Source organism: Myotis brandtii, unplaced genomic scaffold, assembly GCF_000412655.1.
Source record: "Myotis brandtii unplaced genomic scaffold, ASM41265v1 scaffold475, whole genome shotgun sequence".
In the NCBI taxonomy this organism is placed as follows: Eukaryota; Metazoa; Chordata; class Mammalia; order Chiroptera; family Vespertilionidae; genus Myotis; species Myotis brandtii.
The window spans coordinates 2950265-2973685 of record NW_005368148.1 but is presented as its reverse complement, the minus strand read 5'-3'; the positions used below and the strand labels follow the sequence as shown (position 1 = coordinate 2973685).

General features: G+C 40.7%; 1 protein-coding gene and 1 pseudogene across 4 annotated transcripts in view; one reads left to right on the top strand and one right to left on the bottom strand.

The window, feature by feature from the left end:
• Positions 1-23421, top strand: part of SGMS1 (sphingomyelin synthase 1) — a 230517-nt gene that overhangs the window by 41129 nt on the left and 165967 nt on the right. For 3 of the 4 annotated variants that reach the window (XM_014547474.1, XM_005875931.2, XM_014547472.1), the window contains exon 2: positions 12251-12336. The gene's annotated coding sequence lies outside the window, so the exon portion shown is untranslated. Of the gene's footprint in view, positions 1-12250; positions 12341-23421 lie in introns of all 4 variants that reach the window. The other variant, XM_014547470.1, reaches the window with a different exon arrangement.
• The window catches only part of LOC102238596, a 137644-nt pseudogene continuing 118269 nt past the window's right edge, over positions 4047-23421 (bottom strand).

The following is a 23421-nucleotide window of genomic DNA, read 5'->3' as shown; positions in this document are numbered from 1 at the left end:
AGTTTTTGAATATCTAACTTTATTTACTTGCGATTCATAATTTTTTTCCTAAACTGCTGTAAAATCAGCAAAAATGCCTTGGCAATTTTAGCATAGTTCCTAGGATATTGGTTGGCACTCAAAGGGTTAAACCTTTCTTAAGGTCTCCAGCCCTGGCTGGTCCAGCTGCCTTGTAGAGTTTCCACTTGAGTGTATCCTATGCACATTAATCAGAGCTGCACCTTGGTCTGCTCTTTCTGTCATCCCCTATATGCTTTGCCAAACCAAGTCACTGTTGATTCTGCTTTTAAAGTGACCTCACATCCACCACTTCTCCCTGTCTCCCTGCCACCCCCCTGGCTCGTCTCTTGGGTGACTGCAGTTGCTCCCTATGTTCGTTGTGACTCTTCCATTCTCTTTATGAAACACAAATCTGGTAACTCACACTCCTTCCCCTCAGAAAAACAAACCAAACAAACCTACACCACCCAGCTTTTCCATAACTTCCCATGATTTTAAATTGAAATCATAATCTCACAACCTCAAAGTCCCTGGTGCCCTTTCCTAGCCCTCCCCACTCGGTTTCTGTTTCTCCGGAAATGGCATTCCCTTCCACTTTCCTCCCTCCTTTTAAAACTTCTGTTGACTTCTGTTGTTTTCCTGTTCTCCCTTGATACTGTTTTGTCAGGTAAAGCCTTAGGTTAGAGACCGCCTTATAGTATCACGTCCATCCCATTGGTAGAACTTACACCTCAGCGGTATATCCCAGTACCTAGCATAGTGTCTGGCATATAGTAGACACTGAATTGTATTTGTCGAGTGAAAGTAGTGTTATTTATAAATATTTTAAGTGCTTCTAAATACTCGGGGAGGTGGCATGTCTAGTGTATGTGTGCACCTGTCTCATGGCAGACACTGCTGGTCGGGCACCCCTCCCTTCCCCTGGCTGGCTTCTCAGTGTTGCACTTTAGGCAGCTGCTTCTGGCCTGCTGGTCTGTCTGAACCGCCACGTGGCATGAAACCTATTGGCCATTTCTAGTCTAGCAGACAAAGGCATAGCACTCTGGATGTTTAGGTTCTTGACTTGATCTTTAGACACGTGTAAACTCGGTATGCCTTAGTTTGCACACCAGTCTGATGCGAGTAATCAGATGGTAAGATAAGATATTCTTTCTTGAGGATAAAGTAAGAAACATTGAAAAATTAGTAAAGCTTATCCAAATATAAGGTTGTATAGTTACATTTAATGTGTTTTGATATAACAAATACTCATCTTGTAATCAACCACTCTTTTTTGGCAACTAATATGTAAATTCTTGCCCTAGCCGGTTTGGCTTAGGGGATAGAATGGTAGCCTGCAGACTAAAGGGTCTTGGTTTTGATTCCGGTCAAGGGTACATGCCCAGGTTGCAGGCTTGATCCCCATTAGGGGGTTGTGCAGGAGAAAGCCGATCAGTGATGCCCTCTCATCATTGCTGTTTTTATCTTTCTCCCTCTCCCTTCCTCTCTCTGAAATCAATAAAAATGTATTTTAAAAGAAATAAATAAAATGTAAATTCTTTATACACATAAATCTGAAATTTAATCACAGGCTTACCATATCTATTTTACAACAGGGACTGTTTTTCTTTCTTTTTTTTTTAAATTGTTTTATTGCTTAAAGTATTACAAAGAGTATTACATATGTCTCCTTTTTCCCCTGCCCTTGACAAGGAGACTGTTTTTCTTTCAGAATTAAGTTGATCTCTTGTTTCAGTATGTACTAGATGTTTACTTTTTATTTTGCTGGTGAAGAGTACATTTCAAGGAGATAGAATGTAAAACGTCAAGGAGAGGCTAGTTTTTTGTTTAGTTTACTGTCATTCTGCGGCAGTGTGTCACAGAGTGTACCCCTGGTCACCTGTATCAGAAACACCAGTGGGTGGTTATATTATAGGTTCCCACCCCCACAGCTTACTGAATCAGACTTTTTGAGGCCTGGACATCTGCATTATTAAGCTCCAGAAGTTTGAGAACCTCGCCCATGTAATGCCTGGTATATTGTGCGGTGTTAGTAAGTTCTGAACGGAACCTGTAAAAGATGGCTCACTCGCTGACCTTTTCAGTCTCACCTGAGCATAACAATGACATCAGAAAACAAACATACCACTGCCAACGCTGCCCAATAAAAGGCAAAGCTATTGATTGTGGCTAAGGTTGAAAACAGTCAGTGACCTTATTCAGCCGGAGCACAGAAGATCAACAAGGGGCATTGTTCCCAGAGGCTTAAACACACTGGTCCTCTGGGAACAGTGGCCCTTTGACCACAGCTGCCATGGGCAGAAAGGAACCAGGCAAGGTTCTGCTCTCCTCAGTGCCGAGCGAGGGCCAGTCCTGCAGTGGGGGGTGCTCTGATTTCTCTGTGGCAGCCCAGCAGGACCAGGCCGGCAGTGACCTTCACCTTCACCTTCACCTTCACCTTCACCCACTATTTTCCTGTCCTCTCTGGATACCTTGAGTGCAAGGGGAAAACTTGCTCTGAACTGGAAGGCAGAAATAATAACAGCGATTTTAAAAGCTGGCATTGCCAAGTGGGTAGGATGTGCTTTACCTACATTAGCTCACATAATCAGCTGAAAGCTGGGAAGAGCCAGGATGTCTATGAGAAAGCATTTTGAGGCAAATCTGAACCCTGGACTGGACTCCTAAGGGAGGTTGCTGGTCTCCATCTCAGTTCATGTCAAGGCTTCTCTATGCGGTCTGCTTCCTTTTCCTTTATGGCACTTATGGTGAAGCTCTTGCTCTTCTTGGATTCAGCTCTGCAGCCTCACCTTCCTGATGGTACGATGTGGATGAGAATTATGGTCCAGAAAGTAATCCTGAGCTGCTGCCACTGTCCCCCTCAGGACACTCTGATCTTAGCAAATGCTGCTGCATGTTGTTCCACTGACATCTTGGTCCCACCTAGATAAACAGGGAGATGCTAAGTCAATGAAGTGTTACATCATGAGAGGGGGAAGGGCAGAGAACCCAATGTGTCATCACCGACACTATCCCAGGTGAGCCTCCTCATAAGACTAGTGTCTCACAGTGTATTCTGAGAAAAGCTGCTGTGTCGCCATCCTTAGCAGAAGGAGGATTTGAGATTTGGAGGCACTTGTTCTGAGCTTCCAAATTTTCTGAAGTTACTTTGCCTGTGGATTAGAAAGTTACTGTGGGGAGAAAAGAAGGTTTGAACTAAGGATTAGGTAAGGTCAATGCAGGGTCCTGGGTTATTTGGTGATTTGCCTCAGCCATTCAGTTAGAGATAGTAGAGAAATGACAGATGGATAAAAATTTAAAAACACAGAAGGACGAACAGACCAGATGATTTCAGATCTTGTTTTAAAGGACTCAGAGGCTATGCTAAGCCAGATAGCTTATTGAACTAAGGATGTTCAATAGACTATAGAATTTGAATATCTTGAATACCAGATTATAATTAGACTAACAGTAAAGACAATAGGAACAGACTGGGGAAATTCAGCCACAGGAGGTTGAGAGAAGTGCAGACTGAAATGATTCAGAGGGCTGTTTTGCCTACAAGGCCTACTGTGACTACATGAGAACAGTGTGTTGATCCTGTGACTCAGTGAGCCTATTTCTAGGAGTAATTTCTAAGTAAATGATAAGCTAAATGTGTTCAGAGATTTAACTTTGAGGATGCTTAGTGAGCATTGTTTGAAACTAAATATTGGAAGCAACCCAGATAGGTCCTCCAAAGAGCGATGGATAGATCCACTAGAATTCATCTGTATAATAGAATATTGTGTAACCATGACAAAGATGTTGATGAAAAATATTGACATAGGACAAATGCATATGAAAAATAGGCAATAATAGAATTTATAAGGTTAACATACTACGCAAAGAAACTGTGTAATACGGGGGGAAAACCAGGAAAGGCATTAATCAGAATGTTCCCTTCGATTATCTTTTTTTTTTCTTTAAGTGGTAGAATTTGAAGTACCTGGAATTCTTTTTTAGGGCTTTAACACTTATAATGTTTAATGTAAACATATAGAATTATTTCTGTAATTAAAGCAAGTAGTTAATTACGTAGAAACGTGATATGATGTATTTAAAGGTGCTTTGTCAACCTTTTATCCAAATATTTCAATATTTGATCATTTTAAAACCCAAATATCCCTGGTAGTTCAAAGGAGCTGTTAGTCCCTCATATCATGTGTGTTTTGCTGACTTTTCTGCACTGATTTTGTTGCCTTTACCTTTGGACAAGCTGTACTCGACCATGTCCCCCAGTTCCAGGCTATTGGCATCACCAGAGAACTCACTGTAATGGAAAAAGATTTCCTTATCATGACTGGCAGTTTCAGTAAATCCAGAATTATCCTTCAGAGTTGCCACATAACTCAAGAGCCTCTTAGAGTTAGAATTATGACCTGAAAGTCACACATAGGTTTATCTGCTGTCCAGGCCTCTGTTGGCCACAAATACTAAAGTCAATCTTATCCCCTGTTTGAGAAGTAGATCTGTCCACATCCTTGGCTTGAAAAGCAATAGTCAGTTTCACCCCACAATCATCATAAGCAATAATACCATCCTCAGCCTCCTTGTCTTTGCCTTTATTTGGGCTAGTGGTTTTAGCATTAGGAAAGTGGCTTCTTTCTTTACGTGCCCAGAAAACGATCTGAATGGGAATGGAATGAGATCATGCCCCAGGGAAGTTTTTTAATCCTCATGCATGATTTCCTTGGGCAGAGAGCCTATCAGAAACCATAGTAAACTCTCCCTCCTCTGCAACATGGAACTGGTTCCCATCCAGAATTTTACTCTAGTGGAAGAACATACGAGCATCACGATCCACATACTTGAAACCAAAACCATCTCTCATGGCAGCAATTACACCCATTTCTCTGGCTCATTAGTGAACTAAAATGTATTTGATAGAAATTCTATGTTGGTTTCTTGTTCTAATTTGTCATGTCCTATCGTGGTTGCCTTCCAACAGTGTCACCTTGTATTTTGTATCTTTGTCTCCAAAGGGAAGTTCTGTAGGAATCACAAAGTCACCTTTAATGCATCATGGCAATGGGCCATTTTGGTTTTTTACTGGGTACTTTTGGGATAACTTTGGTTGTAGTTCCTTCAAAATGTCCAATGCTGATATCTTAAAAAATATCTGTTCTTTGAGGCAATAGTCTGATGTATGTAGCAACTTCTTACTATTTCTGTCTTTGATTGTGAATTCCACACCATCTCCAGGCTGTACGGCTTCTCATTACCTCAGGGGGAAACCCTTTATATTATTTCTTTGATCAGAATTCTGTGCCCTGCCCCATTTCCCATTTTGTTTTTGCCATCAGAACTTTAGAAATCATTTTCATGTTCAAGCACACCAAGAGTGTTATCTGGTGATTGGAAAATCAGCTTCTTTTTCTATTTCATGACTTTATATTTGTGACTGTTCCTTCCAGGTGCATGTGTCTTACATTGTATGTTGTCTTAAATCTCTCTTGGAGATGAATAGCACTTAAATAATTTATTAAAATGAACTGCTAGGTATTGTATTATGATTTTAGATAAACCATTAACTTAGCTTGTATCTTTAAGATTTTGGACAGAATATTAAATATAATTTTAATCGGCTATAAGAAGGCCAGGGATTTTGGAGGAAATACTAGGGCCAAAAACTTGTGATACAGCTTCAACACCTAAGTTGTGTGTGAGTTTAAGCAGCCAATATTAATTTCAGTGTGGTTGATCATTAAGATCTTCTTATCTAACTAGCATACATTAAAGCAATGTGCAGGTTTTCACGGGGATGGGATGATAATTGAGGAGCATGGTGACTAAGTATTTATTATGTAGATGGGCTGTGCTGCTTTTTTGCTTTGAAGGAAATAATGAGAATTAGACAAGGAAACTGCAAAGGCTACTGGGGACAAAAAGGCTTTCTCTCAGTGTGGGATTGAAATGTGCAGCAGGGTTCGTTATTCCCTCCTCTGCACCCTCATGCACTTGGTTCTCCTTTGCTGAACGCTCTCATTGTATGGCACTGTAATGATTTGTTGATGTTCTGGGGATTTTGGAGGAAATACTAGGGCCAAAAACTTGTGAAACTTGTCTCAATGAAACTATAGTTGGCCCAGCCTTGGTCTTCTTTTTGTCAGCTTCATCTAGCACAATGCTAGCAGTGAGTTTTTTGAACATATGATTTATATTTCTGAAATAGCAGATTAGCAGGCATATTTTAGTCCAGTATTTCAAATATTGGCAAATATTTTGAATAGTGGAAAGGGTTTGGGAGGCATTTTCGCCCCCAAAGCATATTATGTGTTCATTCAAAAAAAGTTCTGTAATCTCACATTTCTATAGCTAGTAGGTTCCAAAGAGCAATTTGGTGCTGAGGCCTACTGGAACGGGGTAAGAAATCCTTCCTCAGGCAGGTCTTTATACCTTTTCTCCTCTATATTTCTGTAAAGTGCTGGGTGTGAACACCCACCTTTGTTTATTGAAGGCCTTCAGTACACCTGGCTGTATATTGTGCTGAGGATACAGTAGTGACCAAAAGCTTGGACTCTTGCCTCAGGGATGGAGTTTATTTTCTGAAGTATCAGAAGCAGACTCAAGTCTTAGGAGCTGCACAGTGAACATTCTTGCTATCTTCTTCTCTTGAGGGCACATAGAAAACACTTGTTTCCATGTCTCTTGGTGACACATAGAAAACCATAAATCAGAACGTACAAGAGTCAAAGATTTGCTATTTGGGATAAGAACGCTCTGCTGCAAGCAAAATTAGAAAAGGATATTTTGATTTACATGTTCCTTCTCTATCTACTCTCGCCCCAAACACATATTTTGTTTCTTCATAACACATTGATGTTACTTCATTTTCACCAGTGTACCAGCTCTAGAACCCAATTTTTTGTGGAAATTGAGTCACTTTTGAATAACTATAGTGATTTGTAGATTACTCCTCTCTGACAGTGTTCCCGAGGGACATTATGATTAAACCGGATGATAGGAGATTTGTACTAGCAGGTCACTTTGATGGGTGGACATATTGGGACCTTTCAGTGACTGGGGGTTCTTTAAAGCACATCTTGGGGGTGAGAGATGGATTTCATTGAACGTTGCTCAATGAAATTCTGACTGTGCCAAGGCCATGCTTGTGGAGTGGCTGTGCGACCCTGAGATTATGGCCCTGCCGGCCTCACTGGTGAGTCTTTCCTTTTTAAGCAACAATCTCTGCTGCTAATTGTAATGCCACATGGAGCCCATCACTTAACCCCGAGTCTCAGAATCCTCATCTGTAAAACTGGGATCATTTGATGAACCTCCGAGTGGTTTTGAAGATTGAATAACATCTGTGAAGTGCTTGTTACAGGGCTAAGAACAGAGTAGGCTCTCAGTGCATAACAGCTATTTTTATCCCTTATAATGGACTAGAGGTCCAGCGCACAAAATTGTGCATGCATAGCTCGCCACTGCTTGCTGTGGCTCGCAGCCCCGCCTGCTGCCCCATCCGCCCGCCTGCCATGAGCTGCCCTGCCCGCTGCCGTGAGCCACTGCTCGCAGGCCGGAGGGGAGGGACCGAGAGGTGGTCAATGCACCTCATGGTGACTGATCAAATGGTCGTTCCGATCGTTACGCTTATGGTCCCTGGCCTTTTATTATATAGGATGTGCATCTTTGTTATATTCTCTTCTGAAGAATTCTGACGAATCTTTCACATCTTACTTTTTTTTTTACCCTTTTAGTGTTGCCATTGAGGTCACCACTTGTTGCTGCTCTGGGCCTTTACCTGGAAACACTAGTTATAGTATTAATTTTTCCATTAAATGTGTTTGGTGCTATTTATGGAAAGGCTGTAAGCGCTTTGATCCTGCACTCCCAGCTCTGTGACACTGGGAAACTGCTGAGCCTCTCTGCCCATTTGTCATCTGTAGAATGGGCTGAAAACAGCACCTACTGTACAGAGTTTGTATTTGCAGTCACTGAGATAATACATGTTAAGTACACTTAGAATAATCAACAAGTGATTATTATAAAGGTCAACATAGGTACTGTGAGAATATGAAGGCTGGACACTAAACCAGCTTTGAGTGGTGATCATGAACTACTCCCCAGAGGGTGTCAAGCCTCAGTGAGTTAGTCAAGAGAAGAAAGGGCAGAAAGGGTGTTCCTTGAAGGCAAATGTCTACAAGGATTTTACTAGTGATGGGGCAGAAACTGCTGGGAGATGAAGTAGAGAGGTCAGCAGGGAGCAGATGTGGAGGGCTTGTTTTTCAAGCCAAGAGGCTCTGATTGTATTCCTGGGAAATGAGGAACCACGGAGGAACTTGTACAGTTGGTCTGACATAAGGAATCAGAGTTCAACAGCGTCCACTTGGAGACACTGAGTCCTGTGGGAAGACGATCCAAGAGACCCTTTAGGATAGGGACAGTGAGGAGGGCCAAGGGACAAACATAGACACTGTTTGCATCAGCTGCTCGCCTTTAAGTTCTAGGGGACTTGAAGTAAAACCAAAGAAAGGTATAACTTCCCATGCTTTGATTCCCTTTGAGAAAATGGATGAGGTGGCTGCAATGTGAATTTTTAAAAAAATATATAGTTTTATTGATTTCAGAGAGGAAGGGAGAGGGAGAGAGATAGAAACATCAATGATGAGAGAGAATCATTGATCGGCTGCCTCCTGCACGCCCCCTACTGGGGATGGAGCACACAACCTGGGGATGTCCCTTGACTGGAATCGAACTGGGGGCTCTTCAGTCTGCAGGCTGACACTCTGTCCACTGAGCCAAACCAGCTTGGGCCATTTCTGTTATGGAGAAAATCTGCTCAGGAAGTAGAAGGTGGTCGCCCCACATTTCTGCCTGGCACACTGTTTGGGACGCTGCTTGTGAGTGCGCACTAGGGGCGCAAGTCTGCTGGCTTGTGCAGGGTAAGAACCACTATTCTCCATTTTCCTGTAATTGCAAAATTATCTTTTCTCACAGTGTGTTCTTGTTAGCCAATTTCCTCTTGATTAACTTTGTGTCTGGGATTGCCAGTTTTCTTTTTGACTATTTTTTTTCTAATTATTTTCTCACTGTGGTTAGAAGTAGAAATGGAAATACATCAGGAAATGATTTATACGAAAAGGAATTTTCTCCCCACCCCTAAGTACATGCACATAAACAAGAAAAATGAAGACTAGCAACTAACTTTCATTTCTTTGGATAGACTATTGTGTTTTGTTATTCCATTTGGAAGAAGAGTAATAGAAGTAAATGTAAATGTATGTTGGGGTGATAGACAGCTGGCTATCCGAAATGAGTATCAGCTTTGTGGAAGGAATAGAGACATTTTCTTGTCATTTTGTTTGGAATTGCCTGGTGGCTAGAGAGTGTATCTCTTGCCACAGCACTGCAATAAAAGTAAACACATACTTTTCTAAGACACAGATAGAGAGTGCTTTGAAATGTTTAAATAAAGAGCATTTACAATATGCTCACAGTGTTTGACTCTTAACCCCTCCAATAGAGCAGCCCCACAGTCCTCAAGCATCACTAATGTTGAAGGCAGAGAGGAGGCGGGGAATCTGTGCTGGACTTGCCCTCCTGTGGGAAACTAGAAAACTGGACACCGTATGGGGCAGCCAGGACCGTGATCCTTGAGAGAAGAGAATCAGTGAGGTGAGCCCTCATCTGCCTGCTGTTCTGCTGGAGCCTTTGTCCTGGGAGGGGAGCCCTAAGAGCATGGTGGTCTCATGGAGTCCAGGGCTACCCAAGAGGCTGGGATCTGTATGGCAGGGCCCTGGGGAGCCCAGAAGCTGGAATGTGTACGTATATTAGGTGAGACCAGCAGAGAGCAGCTGCTACCAGGGTTGGAAGAGAATGGCCGTACCAGAGGTCATGTAGTACTGAGACAAATGGGGAGTTCTGGCCTATTGAGGTGGAGAGACCACACTGAGCACCTTAGCCATTCTACTGAGACACCAGAAAGACCACATCTTAGGAGTAAGGGCCATACCTTAGAGTAGGGCCATATGCTAGAACCGCTGACATAGCTGAAATAGACGTAGTGTCTTAACCAGGTATAAAACCAAGCCTGACAGGATTAAGAGGATCTGCCAGTAATTTAATTGCCGTTGGAATCAAACAGAATGCCTTCTAATTGTCTACCTTATAATGGGAAAGAAGCCTACAAAAAGCAGGAAAATGTGATTCATATTTAAAATGAAAAGCAGTCAGTACAAACAGACAATGCCTTTAAAACTGTGTTATGTTAGATCTTGGTCTCTAATAGCATCGGGACTTTTTGGAGAAATGACTTCATCTAGAGAAGAGATGTACAAGATGACCCCAGAACTTGTTTTTTGGTAATGTCAGCAAGTAAGGATATAAAAGTAAGAAAAAAATGATGGGACGTGTCACAAAGATAAAGGGGCTCCCACTGGCTAAATCTGAGACAGATTGAGCACCAGAATAATTAAGTCAGTGATAAATTATAAACCATCGAAAAAGTAGGACTTCACGCATCCATATTGATCATAAGTAGATAAATAGACAAATAATGTACAACGCTGAGTAATGACTGACAATGTGGAGGGAATGCTGGCATTGGAGCAATCAGCATGTTGTGGCCATTGCAATCCAGTTTAGATTAGGCAAGGATCACCAATGAATGCTCAATCTAGGGGGAAATTTTGCCAGGGGACAGGTATTTTCATGGTCTTAAAGTATCTCCCCACAGATAACTTATTAGTTGCAAGGGAAAACTTAGCAATTTTCCATTGAAGAAATTTGACAAAACCTTGGCGGGGTGATCAAAATTAACCTCGCCAAGGAGGGTCCTGGACTGTATATGCTTTCAGATATGATACCTGGAGAGGAAACCATTGCCTCCGTAGTTTTGGCTGATAATGCATGACCTGAATTGAGTCATGAGGAAATGTCAGACAAGTCAAAAGGAAATGTTTTATTCATATAAATAAGGGGGAGGGCTATATTTTTCTAAAGTGTCAGTGTAATAAAAGACAAAGGAAAGCTGTGTGCTTCAGATTAATGGCAATTAGTACCAGACCTGACCCTGAACTGGATCCTCAGTTGGAGGAAAAGATGCTCCAGTGTGCGTTTGGTTAATTGAAAATGGTGGTAGATGAAAGTATTATATCAATTTTAAATCTAACATAGATAACATTATGGCTATTTAAGTATTCTGCTATTTATAAGGAATAAATTCACAAGTATTTAGATGTAAAAAAGCCCTGATGATTATCTCCACGTGGCTCAGAAAGAAAATGTTGAGTGAATGTGTCTGTAGACAAAGGTTATACTTAATAATTCTTTGAACTAGTATTATTCTACAAGTTTGAAGTTATTTCCAAGTTAAGAAAACACCCAGCAATATAACAATGGCTTAACGAGAAAAGGAGAGTATGTGAAAAAGATACATGTGTTTCTTAACTATCTATGTGTGGATTTTCTACCTTTTGGTTGTCTCTGGTAAATGAACATTTAATCCTATCACACAACATCTGTGTCATTCAGCAGGCAAAGCCATTTCTATATCTATTGGCTAAGAAAGTAAATCTACTGCAAGAAGAAATAACAAGCTTGCTTTCCAAGTTGAAACTATTATCTCATTTCGTGCCATACAAGAATTTAGAATGAGGAGTCATAGAGGTGGTTCTAATCCCTCCTTTGATACTTGCCGGCTGAATGGTCATGGGAAAGTTCTGTAACTTTGGGAAGTTCAGCTGCTGCATTTTTATTTATTTTTAATGATGAAAAAATGTGTTTTTTTTTTATTGCTTTCAGAGAGAGGAAGGGAGAGGGAGAGAGAGATAGAAACATCAATGATGAGAGAGAATCATTGATTGACTGACCCCTACTAGGGATCAAGCCCACAAACTGGGCATGTGCCCTGATCTGGAATTGAACTGTGTTATGACCCCCTGGTTCATAGATCAATGCTCAACCACTGGAGTCACACCGGCCAGGCCAGCTACAGTATTTTTAAATAATACTTGCCTATTTTCAAGATCTTATGGCTCAATGAGAAAATGCATGTGAGAGCTCTTTGTAAATAATAATGGTTTCCTGTACGAACATTAAATTACTACTAGTAGTTGTGGCTAAAGATTAACAATGGCTTAGACTGAGATAGAGATTTTTTTTTAACTCCAGGGGCTCTTTTTTCTTGTAAATGTCAAGATTAATTCTAGAAGAGAGACTTTCCCCAGTAGACCCTTTGGTTCCTTCCAGTTGCCCTCTTTCTTATTTCTTGTCTTTCTTGTTCCAGGCAAAGCTTCCGTGACTGCAGGAGTTGGGGATTCTCTGAATTTCAAGTGGGAGCATAGCAGATGGTGTATGAAAGCCAGCATGCATGTAAGTCAAATTCATTGTTCTGCCCATTCCCAGACATCTCACGGATCTGAAGTGCCTCAAATAGCTCCTGCTTTGCTCTGAGATTGTGTGTGAGGCTCTGATGGATGGAGGGATCTTCCAAGTCTTTGAGATGCCCAGGTCAAAATCAGCCAAGGTTTTGGAGGAGAAAGGGCTGAAGAAGCTAGCTTCCTCATAGGAAGAGGAAGACAACATGGGCCAGGGAGATAGAAATTCATAGAACAAAGGGCACAGGAAATAATGTCTGCCCCAGTCACAGAAATGACTGAAAAGGTGCTGCTGGATCTGAAGCCACATAGACCACCTTTAAAAGTTTAACATTTAAACTTGACATTTAAAAGGAGAAAGGCTGCTTGAATTAAAGAAAATCTCTGCCTTAGTGTAAGCCATTTTTCATCTTTAACCAAAACTATTACTAATAATTTAATTTTATAGAAGAAATGATCAGGGAAGGTTCTATGAGACCTGGGAGAGGCATTTGGGGCCAGGCCCTTTCCTTTAACCTGGAGTTACTCTTTATCCTGGAAGATGACAGTTCCCAGGTCTGCCCTTTCCTGTGGAGTTGATAGTCTTGGCCGGCGCTGCCAGCGTCAGTCTGAGATGAGATGAAGAGCTTGCTCTGAACATAGGCCAGTAAACGGCTTCCTTCATTGAGAAAGTCCTGTGCCCGAAGCAAAACTCGGCTGAACTAGCCAGGATTCTGAGTGTTGGTAGTTAGTTTCCATTCTGGCACATGATGACTATATTTATATCCAAACAATATATTGATGCTTTTTGTCCATTTTTAAGCTTGACAATAGTGATTATGTGAAGTATTCTGCAACTAGCATTTTTCACTCAGTTATGTTGTTAAAATTCACTTGTTGCATGCAATGGTAGTAAATTAAATTTTAATGTTAAATAAAGTTCTGTTGTGAAAATCTATTACACTTTATCTGTTGCGCCAGTTCCTTCCAACTTTTGATATTTTTTTGCCAGTCTAGCAGATATAAAATAGCATATTATTGTGGCCTTAATTTGCATTTTCCTGATTAATACTATCATTGAGCATCTTTCTTTTTAGTATCTTTGGAAAACAGACTTAATGACTTTAAAGTAGAGAAATTTTTCAGTCTTATATTAGTGCAGTGTTGCAGTGTTGTTTGTTTTATTTTTTTTGGAAACAAAGTCTAACCTCTCTTTTAACCCTGTGTGTTTTTTTTTTATTGTTAATTTTTTCATTTGGATTGAAGTTTTTGTTGATTTGTGTTCTCATTCAATTTTTTTTCTTCTTTTTGGTCTGCTGGTTTGGAAAGTATGCATTCTATTTCTTGTTCTTCTAATGATTGCCCTGAAAGTGTACACTTAACAGTTTTGAAGTCAATCAGTAGTTAACGTATTTTAATCCTCGTCCAGAATAATATAAAACTCATAGGACACCTAATGAGGACTGTCTTCTGTGTTTATGTGTTCTTCTCAGTGTTTCAGTTCTGTTGTATGTTTCACCGTACAAATTAGACAGCAATTGTTTAGAGGTGGTAACTGTTTAACTTTATGTGTTTATGATTTCTTGCTTTCCGCCAGCAAGATCTCACTCGATCACTGTCTTCTGTGTTTATGTGTTCTTCTCAGTGTTTCACTTCTGTTGTATGTTTCACCATACAAATTAGACAGCAGTTGTTTAGAGGTGTAACTGTTTAACTTCATGTGTTTATGATTTCTTGCTTTCCGCCGGCATGATCTCACTCAATAATAGGAGGGCCTCGGTCTTAACAATAAAAACCTTTCTTGGGATCAACCCAGGACCACTTTCGTTGGGCTTTCCCCACGTGGCTGAAAGCTGAAGGCTAGATGCCTGTCCCATTGCTGGCACTCAGAGTCGCCTCCAGGGCAACTCCTGCTTTCTTCTGTGCTCAGGTTTCAGTGCTCTGTTCCTGCCACATCCTCCTGGGGGTTGTTTCTTTACCTGGAGCCTCACCAACGCATTAAGAAGTACTTTTAAAAAATAATTTATTCAGAATTATAGTATAGCAGAAAGGCCCTACAGATATCTTGTCCACCACAGTTCCTAAATTGGCAGTGCCCAAGTGATATTTTAAAATCAGGTTTTTTTTCTGTACATGCTCTTTATAAATTTTCTTAAACCTTTTAAGTTTTACTTGAAAAATTACTTTATTTTACCTACAGATGGGAAAATATTAAAGTAGTGATTTCTTTGAAAGCTAGCTTAATCACATCTGTACTCATATCTCATATTATATCCTTACACTTTTGCCTATTTTTTCTTTTTTTTTTCTAGTTAATCTATTGAATATTACTTCCTTGGAAATTGGAATCACTACTTTTGGGATAACTCGTAAGGACAGAGTTCCCACTCAGCACCCCTTTACTTATGCCTCCCAATCTATTTTCTTTTAAAGTGTCATCTATTTTCCTATCCAGAATACTGCACATAAAGGTTCCGTTGTGGATCTATGCCCGCAGATGCTTTTCCTTCTCACACGGAGTGCAGAAAATTGCCGTTTGCTGTTGTGAATTAGAGGCATCATCTGTCACCCCACGTCCTTACATTCTGCATCCCCTTAGGAGGTGTAGAAAGCAGCATAACGCTTTTGGTCTATAAAATGTTAGATTGACTTTGGCACATGAAAAATTCATTATTTCAAAATGTATGTAAGGCGAGCTGCCTGATTTCATAGTTCACGCATTCTGCAGGAGATGAGCATGCCATGCCTTTGCAGAGGCTTCACAGCTCTGAAAGCCGGTGTGTGTGTGGATTAGGATTTTGTGAGAAAGTGGTATGGCAGTGATGTTTCCAATCTGCAAAGCCTTTAAGCTTTGTAGGCCACAGGTACTCTGTAATACTAGTGTAATCACAGAAAAGGCAGGCACTGAAATGTCCCTAGGAAGTGCTGAGCTCTGTGGCTAGAGATTCTCTGAGGGACTCATGACATTGACCCCGCACTTTCATTTGGAAGATGTCAATATCACGGAACTCTGTGGCTTTTTCTCCCTGGGGAAGCAAATCCTAACAGAAGTTACTAACTCCTCATAACCTGCGTTAGGGCTGGCTGTTAGTTCAGGCACTACTGCTGCTTTTTCGTTTGGTTAGCTGAGCAGTCGGAAGCTTCACCCCAGAGAGTTAAGTAGACCTCGAGCAGCTCACCAGGGAAGGCCAGAGCTTCCAGAGGAGTCCCTGCCCAGCCTCCTGGGCTGGGGAGCCATCACTCGCGAGTGGTCCCTGCTTGGGTGCAGGGAAGGGAATTTAATGGCCATTGCTCCCAGTTCGCTTTGCCTGGGCCGGCCGGTCATCTGGTAGAGCAATGCCTGGCCATGTGAGCCTCCCATTCCTCGTCTTTTACTAGAAATATGTGTCCCTTTGAAAGTTATGATTTGGATCATTAGCTCATTTTGAACTCTGGTCACATCTAAACAATGCAGAGACAGCCCAAGAATACAGTCTTTCAGATGGACTTCCCAGTTGGGGTGTTAAAAACTGGGACTTGACAGTCATTGTCAACACGAGTGAGTACCCATGAATCAGAGTTTGGTCACTGGGCCCCATCCTGTGACTCAGGGCAGTGCTTCGCTGCACATGCTCCCCGTATCTCATGGGCTTTGGTCCTATCCGTGCTCCTCTGGACTGAGATCCATCGCTCATCTCTGACGTGGCACTGGAACACTTGGCCATTCATAACATTTTCACTCTTTCTCACACGAGGTTTGAACTTGTATATTTCTAAATAAGGTTTTGAAAAGTAATATTGCTCCTTCTCCATCCTGTCCTCCTTTCTGTTTACCCAATTTACCTCTGCATGCTTGTTTTGCACCCTTTATTTGATGCCTGCAAAATGCCCACAATAATTTGTTTTTTTGCCGTTGCCTCAGTTAGGGTGGTTGGGGCTTGGCAGCAAAGCATTGATGGAGCCATATTAGGTTCACCAGCAGCCAGATGACATGGCTTCAAGTTGAAGTTCTATTCACAGCCTGTGTGACTTTGGCTAATAACTTAGCTTTTCTGAGTTTCCCCTTCTGATAACTAATAACTACCTTAATCTGTTCACATGGTAGAGCAGTGGTTCTCTGAAAAATTATTGAGGACCCTAAAGAGCTTTGCTTAAGTGGGTTATATCTAGCATTTTGTGGTAGGCAGAAAAACGGCCCCCAAGTTCCCCAAACTTGTGAATGTTACATTCCATGGCAAAAGGGACTGCACGTGGTTCAATCAAGGTCTCGGGATGCGGAGTTATCCTGGGTTACCAGGTGGGCTCAGTGTAATCCAAGGGTCCTAATAAGAGGGCGCAGGGGCGTTAGAGTCAGAGTGGGAATTTCAAGGTTTTTTTTTTTTTTTTTTTTTTGCTGTTGCCTCAGTTAGGGTGGTTGGGACTTGGCAGCAAAGCATCGATGGAGCCATATTAGGTTCACCAGCAGCCAGATGAGCTGGCTTCAAGTTGAAGTTCTATTCACAGCCTGTTTGGCTAATAACTTAGCTTTTCTGAGTTTCCCCTTCTGATAACTAATAACTACCTTAATCTGTTCACATGGTAGAGCAGTGGTTCTCTGAAAAATTATTGAGGACCCTAAAGAGCTTTGCTTAAGTGGGTTATATCTAGCATTTTGTGGTAGGCAGAAAAACGGCCCCCAAGTTCCCCAAACTTGTGAATGTTACATTCCATGGCAAAAGGGACTGCACGTGGTTCAATCAAGGTCTCGGGATGCGGAGTTATCCTGGGTTACCAGGTGGGCTCAGTGTAATCCAAGGGTCCTAATAAGAGGGCGCAGGGGCGTTAGAGTCAGAGTGGGAATTTCAAGGATGGAAGCAGAGGTTGAAGTGATGCCACTGATGGAAGGGAGACCTCGAGACACGGAGAACAGGCAGCCTATAGAGGCTGGAAAAGGCAAGGGGCATATTCTCCCCTCGCTCCAGGAGGACCTCAGTCCTGCCAACACCTTCCTCTTAGCCTGTAAGACCCATTTTCAGTCTTCTGACCTCCAGAACTATAAGATGATTCATGTTACTTTAAGCCACCATGTCTGTAGGAGTAGGAAAGTCATGCAAATATTTTCTGTGTTAGAAATTAAAAGTAACAGATATAAAAAATATTACTTTTGCCCTGGCTGGGTGGCTCAGTTGGTTGGAGTGTTATCCCACGTGAGCGCACACACACACGCATATGCATGCATACACACACACACACACACATATACACAAGTTTGGGCTCAGTTCCCGATCAGGGAGCATGCCTAGGTTGCAGGTTCAGTTGCCAGCCAGGGCACGAACGGGAGGCCGAGATTGATGTTTTTCTCCCTCTCCCTCTCCCTTTCCCTCTCCCTCTCTTTCTAAAATACATAAAAGCATATCCTTGGGTGAGGATTTAAAAAATATGTAAAAATACTAATTTACTATCTATAATAATAAAAGAATAATATGCTAATTAGACCAGATGTCCTTCCAGACAACCTTCCGGATGAAGCCAGGGCTTCGAGGGAAGCCTGGGGCCCGGGTGCCAGAGGGAAGCCGGTGCCGGCAGCCAGGGGAAGGAAGGCCTACTCTTGCACAAATTTCATACATCGGGCCTCTGGTAAAATAATAATGAACTTAGCATAAATGTCTTTTGGGGGGATAACTCTTTCTCAGCTGTTAGTGAGAAGTCTACCTCTGCTGTGCATTTTGTAAATCTCTTTATTGTCTGGCTTAGCGGAAACTAGTGGAGTCTCATCCGCTTTTGCATTCTAGTTGTGGCCTCATGTGTCGTGTAGCCTCTGAAAAACTCCCCTGTATACTCACGAGAGAATGAACATCAAAAGGCAAACACCATCTTAGTATTATTATGAAAATTGTTCTGGCTTCATGGACTCTACCTAAAAGGGTGTCAGGGATTCCCAGAAACCCCCAGACCCACTTAGAGAACTTCTGGGCTAGAACAGAGCCACATGGCCACACCTGACTGCAAAAGAGTCTGAGAATTGCAGTTCTTATTCTGCGTGCTAGTTCTGTTATTAAGGAAGAAAGGGAGAATTGGTATTTTAGTACAATTAGCAATCTCAAATGCTTACTGTATCAAAGTTTGATACCCATGGTAAGTCAGTGATCACTAAAATGTTCGTTTCTCTTAACCTGTTCTTATTTTAGCTTGGAAAAATGGGCATTTTGCTTAGACCGCTTCATTTAGAAATACTTATGACAGAACACAATGGCCTGTAGGCAGAGGCATAATTGCAGTGAATTGCAATTTTGCATTTGTAGTTAAATTATATAAAGTATCTTTTGCGTAGTGCTCATAGGCAGCTTTTTGATCTTTTGTTTGGGTCTTTTGAACCTAACATGTGTTTCCTTTCCTTGGGTAGGAGGACAGTCAGAGTTGAAATGAGATTTCAGACTCAGTTTTGATTCACAGTTATTTTTCATGGGTTTAAAAATACCAGGGGTGTGACGTTTCCTCTGGGCCCTTTTGTAAATAGTTCTATGGCTCTCTGGAAGCATTCTCTCACTGAAGAATAATCCAGTTCCAGTTTCTGATGGGAAGTTGCAGTTGGGAATATTCGTGCTAAATATCTTAAATGAAAAATGTATATAGATGCAATAAAAATAGTTTGTGCTTAAGTGGCTTAATTTTGAGGTTTGTGTAAAGTTTAATACTGATCTCATAAATTTAGGGATATGTGTTTAAGGTATTTTTAGTGCCAGCCTTATCTTTAAATTAATTATTGTAATACCTTTTGGGTGAGTGAGTTCTTGTGAGGTATTTTAACATCCTCTATATCAGTGGTTCTCAACCTTCCTAATGCCGCGGCCCTTTAATACAGTTCCTCATGTTGTGGTGACCCCCCAATTTCATTGTTACAAATTGAACATAATTAAAGCATAGTGATTAATCACAAAACAATATGTAATTATATATGTGTTTTCTGATGGTCTTAGGCGACCCCTGTGAAAGGGTCGTTCGACCCCCAAAGGGGTCGCGACCCACAGGTTGAGAACCGCTGCTCTATATGGTCTCGAACTATTATTTCAACCTCTTGAGGGGGAGAGCCTTTGTGTCTTTCCCAGCTAAGTCCATTTCCTAACTGAACTGACTGGGAAGGGGAGTTTTGATTTGGGATGGAGGGTGGAGAGGAAGCAAAGAAGATGCTTTTAGAGCCTTGAGCACTGGTAGTGGGGGGAAATGTACGTGTTTGGGAGTCCTATTGAGTGGGTATTTTGGGAGCCAGAGGATTGTATCAGTGTCTGGTGACCCTTATGAACTGGAGGCAATAAAACAAGAGTACATGTAAAAACCAGTGAAATCTGAACAAGGTCTGTAGTTTCGCTAATGAAATTGTACAATGTAAAGTTTTGATAATTGTTTGTAGTTATGTAAGATAAAGGGGGGTCCTGGGGGAAGGATACACAAGAGCTCTCTACTATTTTCATAACTTCTATGTGAGTCTCAAATTATTTCAAAATCAAACATTAAAAAAGCCTTGGCCAGTGGGCTTAGTGTTAGAACATCAGCCCATGCACTGAAGGGTCTTGGGTTTGATTCCCAGTCAAGGGCACATAACTGGATTGTGGGTTTGCTCCCTGCCCCTCCTGTTTTTTGGCCATCTTAATTTATATATATATATATATATATATATATATATATATATATATATATATATATATATATATATATATATATATATATATATATATATATATATATATATATATATATATATATATATATATATATATATATATATATATATATATATATATATATATATATATATATATATATATATATATATATATATATAAATTAAGATGGCCAAAAAACAGGCAAATGAAACAAAAATGGTTAATACCAAGTCCTGGCAAAGATGTAGAGCAACTAGAACTCTCTTGCATTGCTGGTATAGCCACTCTGGAAAGCAGGTAGTTTCTTACAAAGTTAAACATATACGTACCATACAAGACAGGAATTTTCCAACTGGGTATTTACCCAAGAGATATGAAAACCTCTGTTCACATAAAAACCTGTAGGCTAATATTTCTAACAGCTTTAATCATAACAGCTTTAATTATAACTGGAAAAAACACAAATGTCCTTCAGCAAGTGAATGGATAAATAAGCTAATATATCTATCAATGGAATATTCAGCAATAGTAAAGGGCAAACACAACTATTTGGATGAGTCCCAAATAAATGCATTATATCATGTAAAAGAAGCCAAACTCAAAAAGGTATATCCTGTGTGACTCAAAAGGGTACTTGCTTACTGTGTATAGTTCCATTTATGTGACATTCTGGAAAAGGCTACAGTGTAGGGTCAGGAAGCAGATCGGTGGCTGGCTGGGGTTGGGGAGAGGATTGGCTTACAACGGCATAAGGAATTTTGGATTGAACAAAATGTTTTTATCCTGATTGTGGAGTTGATTACATGACTGTATGTTTTGATCAAAACTCATAGAACTGTATATTAAAACGAATGGGTTGCCACATGTAAATTATACCCCCAAAATCTGACTTTAACATGAAAACAATACCACCACCACCACCACGACCGCCACACACACACACACAAGAATAATGGGCTTTGGCTTAAACACCTATGAAGAAGTCAGTGTCTGCCACTAGCCTATGATTGGCTAAGGATTTGTGAGGTCATTAGTTACACAAGATGTCTCATTCAGACATGAGTGTAGCCTCTTCAGTACTTTGGTCTCTAATTGAGCAATGGAAATAACTAGTACCATCGAGCTGGGTGCTCTAACATTTGTGAAACAAAATGTTGCTGGGAGATTAAAACAAAAGCTTCTGGCTCTCGCTTGTGGATATAGTCTTTAGCATATGAACATTTAATCAAATATCACTCTATCTCCTCTCCTGGCTCCTTTGTCATTAAATAAGCCATTCATAGGAAAGACTTGAGTTGTTGGATAGTTTTAAATCTCAGCTGTAACAACTGTACTGTCGTTAATGGATTATAAAATGTCCTACTTTCCCAGCAACACAATTGATTTGGTTGGAGGGAGGGATAATTTCAGCACTACAGCAGGTAGTCTAATTTAAATGTAGCTCACACATGCTTATAGCAGGAATGGGAAGATTCATACTGGAAATTTAAAGTTCTAGAGCTCTGAAGCAGTGTTTTTTGATAATCAAAACTCTTTATAAAATTTGATTTTTAAAGAAGATTTAAACTCTGGACTCTTGGCTATGATTTGTAGGGTTGAAGGATATAACTTCTACTTTTATGGGACAGATATCTGGATAATGCATATGAGATAACTAGCAATAGTCTTTTCCCAACAGAAATCTCCTCGTTAACTTGGGATTTATTAAATTGGTTTGGATTTAATGCTATCCAGTAGTCATTTCAGTTGAGCAAACACTTAGTAATTATTAACCACATGTCATGCCTATTATGAGGTGTTGGGTTTGCAGAGGCAAATGAGCCTCAAGCCCTCTTTTCAAGTAGTCCACCATAACGCAGGTGGGCCAAGCTATGTGCTGCTCCCTTCAATTCAGCTACAGGGGAGACCCCTCAGCAGGAAGCCCTTACCTAGGAGATGACACTTGAGTTAGCCTCCATGTGTAAGTAGAACTTTGTTCTCTGCAGAAGAGAGAAAGCCTAGGTTTTTCAGGCACAAGGAGTTGAGTGCTATGTGAAAGCTTTTGTAGTCAGGGAATCATGACTTAGAAACTGGACAAAGAATTTCTTCCTTTTCTCCCCAACTAAATAAGACTTCAAATAAAAGCAATATGCATGTAGTAAATAAGATATAAAATTTAAGTAATTTACCCCTTTTTCTCCCCTGTAGTAGTTTCTATTGCTGCTGCAATTAATTACCACAATGTTAGTGTGAAACAACACAAATTTATCTGATGCTTCTGTAGATCAGAACCCTGGATTAGAATCAGTGAGTCCGGGCTTTCGGCCTTTTCTGGCTTCCGGAGGCTGCCAGTATTCCTTCGCTCTTGGTTCTTCCTCCATCTTCTCTCTGACGATTTTTTCTGTAGTCAAATCCAGGAAGGGGTCTCTGATTTTAAGGATCTGTGTGATTAGATTGGGCCCATCTGGATAATCTAGGATACTCTTCCCATCTCAATATCCTTAATTAATTATTTAAAAATATTTTTAAGTTTAAGTTGGCATACAGTCTGATATTGGTTATATTAATTTCAGGTGTACAATATAGTCATTTGACATTTTTATACCTTACAATATGATCACCCCACTAATTCTAGTAATCATCTTTCCCCATGTAAACTTTTCACAGTATTATTGACTATATTCCCCTTCCCCTTTTAGCCCATTCCCTAACCCCCTCCCTTTGATCTCTGTTTCTATGAGTGTTTCTGTTTTGTTTGTTTGTTTAACAGTTTTGGTTTTTTACATTCCACATATAAGTGAAATTATATGGTATTTGTCTTTCTCTGCCTAATTTATTTCACTTAGCATAATATCTTGTAGACCCATCCATATTTTTGTAATGGCAAGGTTTTATTCTTTTTATTGCTGAGTAATATTTCATTGTGTGTGTGTGTGTGTGTGTGTGTGTGTGTGTGTAGCACTTCTTCAATACCTTTAATTTAATCACATCTTCAAAACCTCTTTTACCATGTAAGGTAATATATTTTCAGGTTTGGGGGCTTAGTATGTAGACATGGGGCCATTATTTTGCCCATCACATCCTCCCGTCCTTATTCCTTTTTTTCTTCCCCACTGGTAAACTATTTGTGCACCAAAGCTTGCATATATATAATTTTTAAATTTATATTTAAAATTAAAAGCTTTTTCCTTTTTATTGAATTTATTGGTGTGACACTGGTTAACAAAATTATACAGGTTTCAGGTGCACAATTCTACAACACACCATCTATACACTATATTGTGTGTTCACCACCTCAAGTCTTCATCCATCACCTTTGTACCCTGCGCCCCTCCCTCCCACAACCATCACACTGTTGTTCATGTTGATGAGTTTTTCCCCTCTTTTTTCTTCTTTGTTCAATCCATGTTATATCCATACTAGAGGCCCGGTGCACGAAATTCGTGCACGGTGTGTGTGTGTGTGTGTGTACCTCAGCCCAGCCTGCACCCTCTCCAATCTGG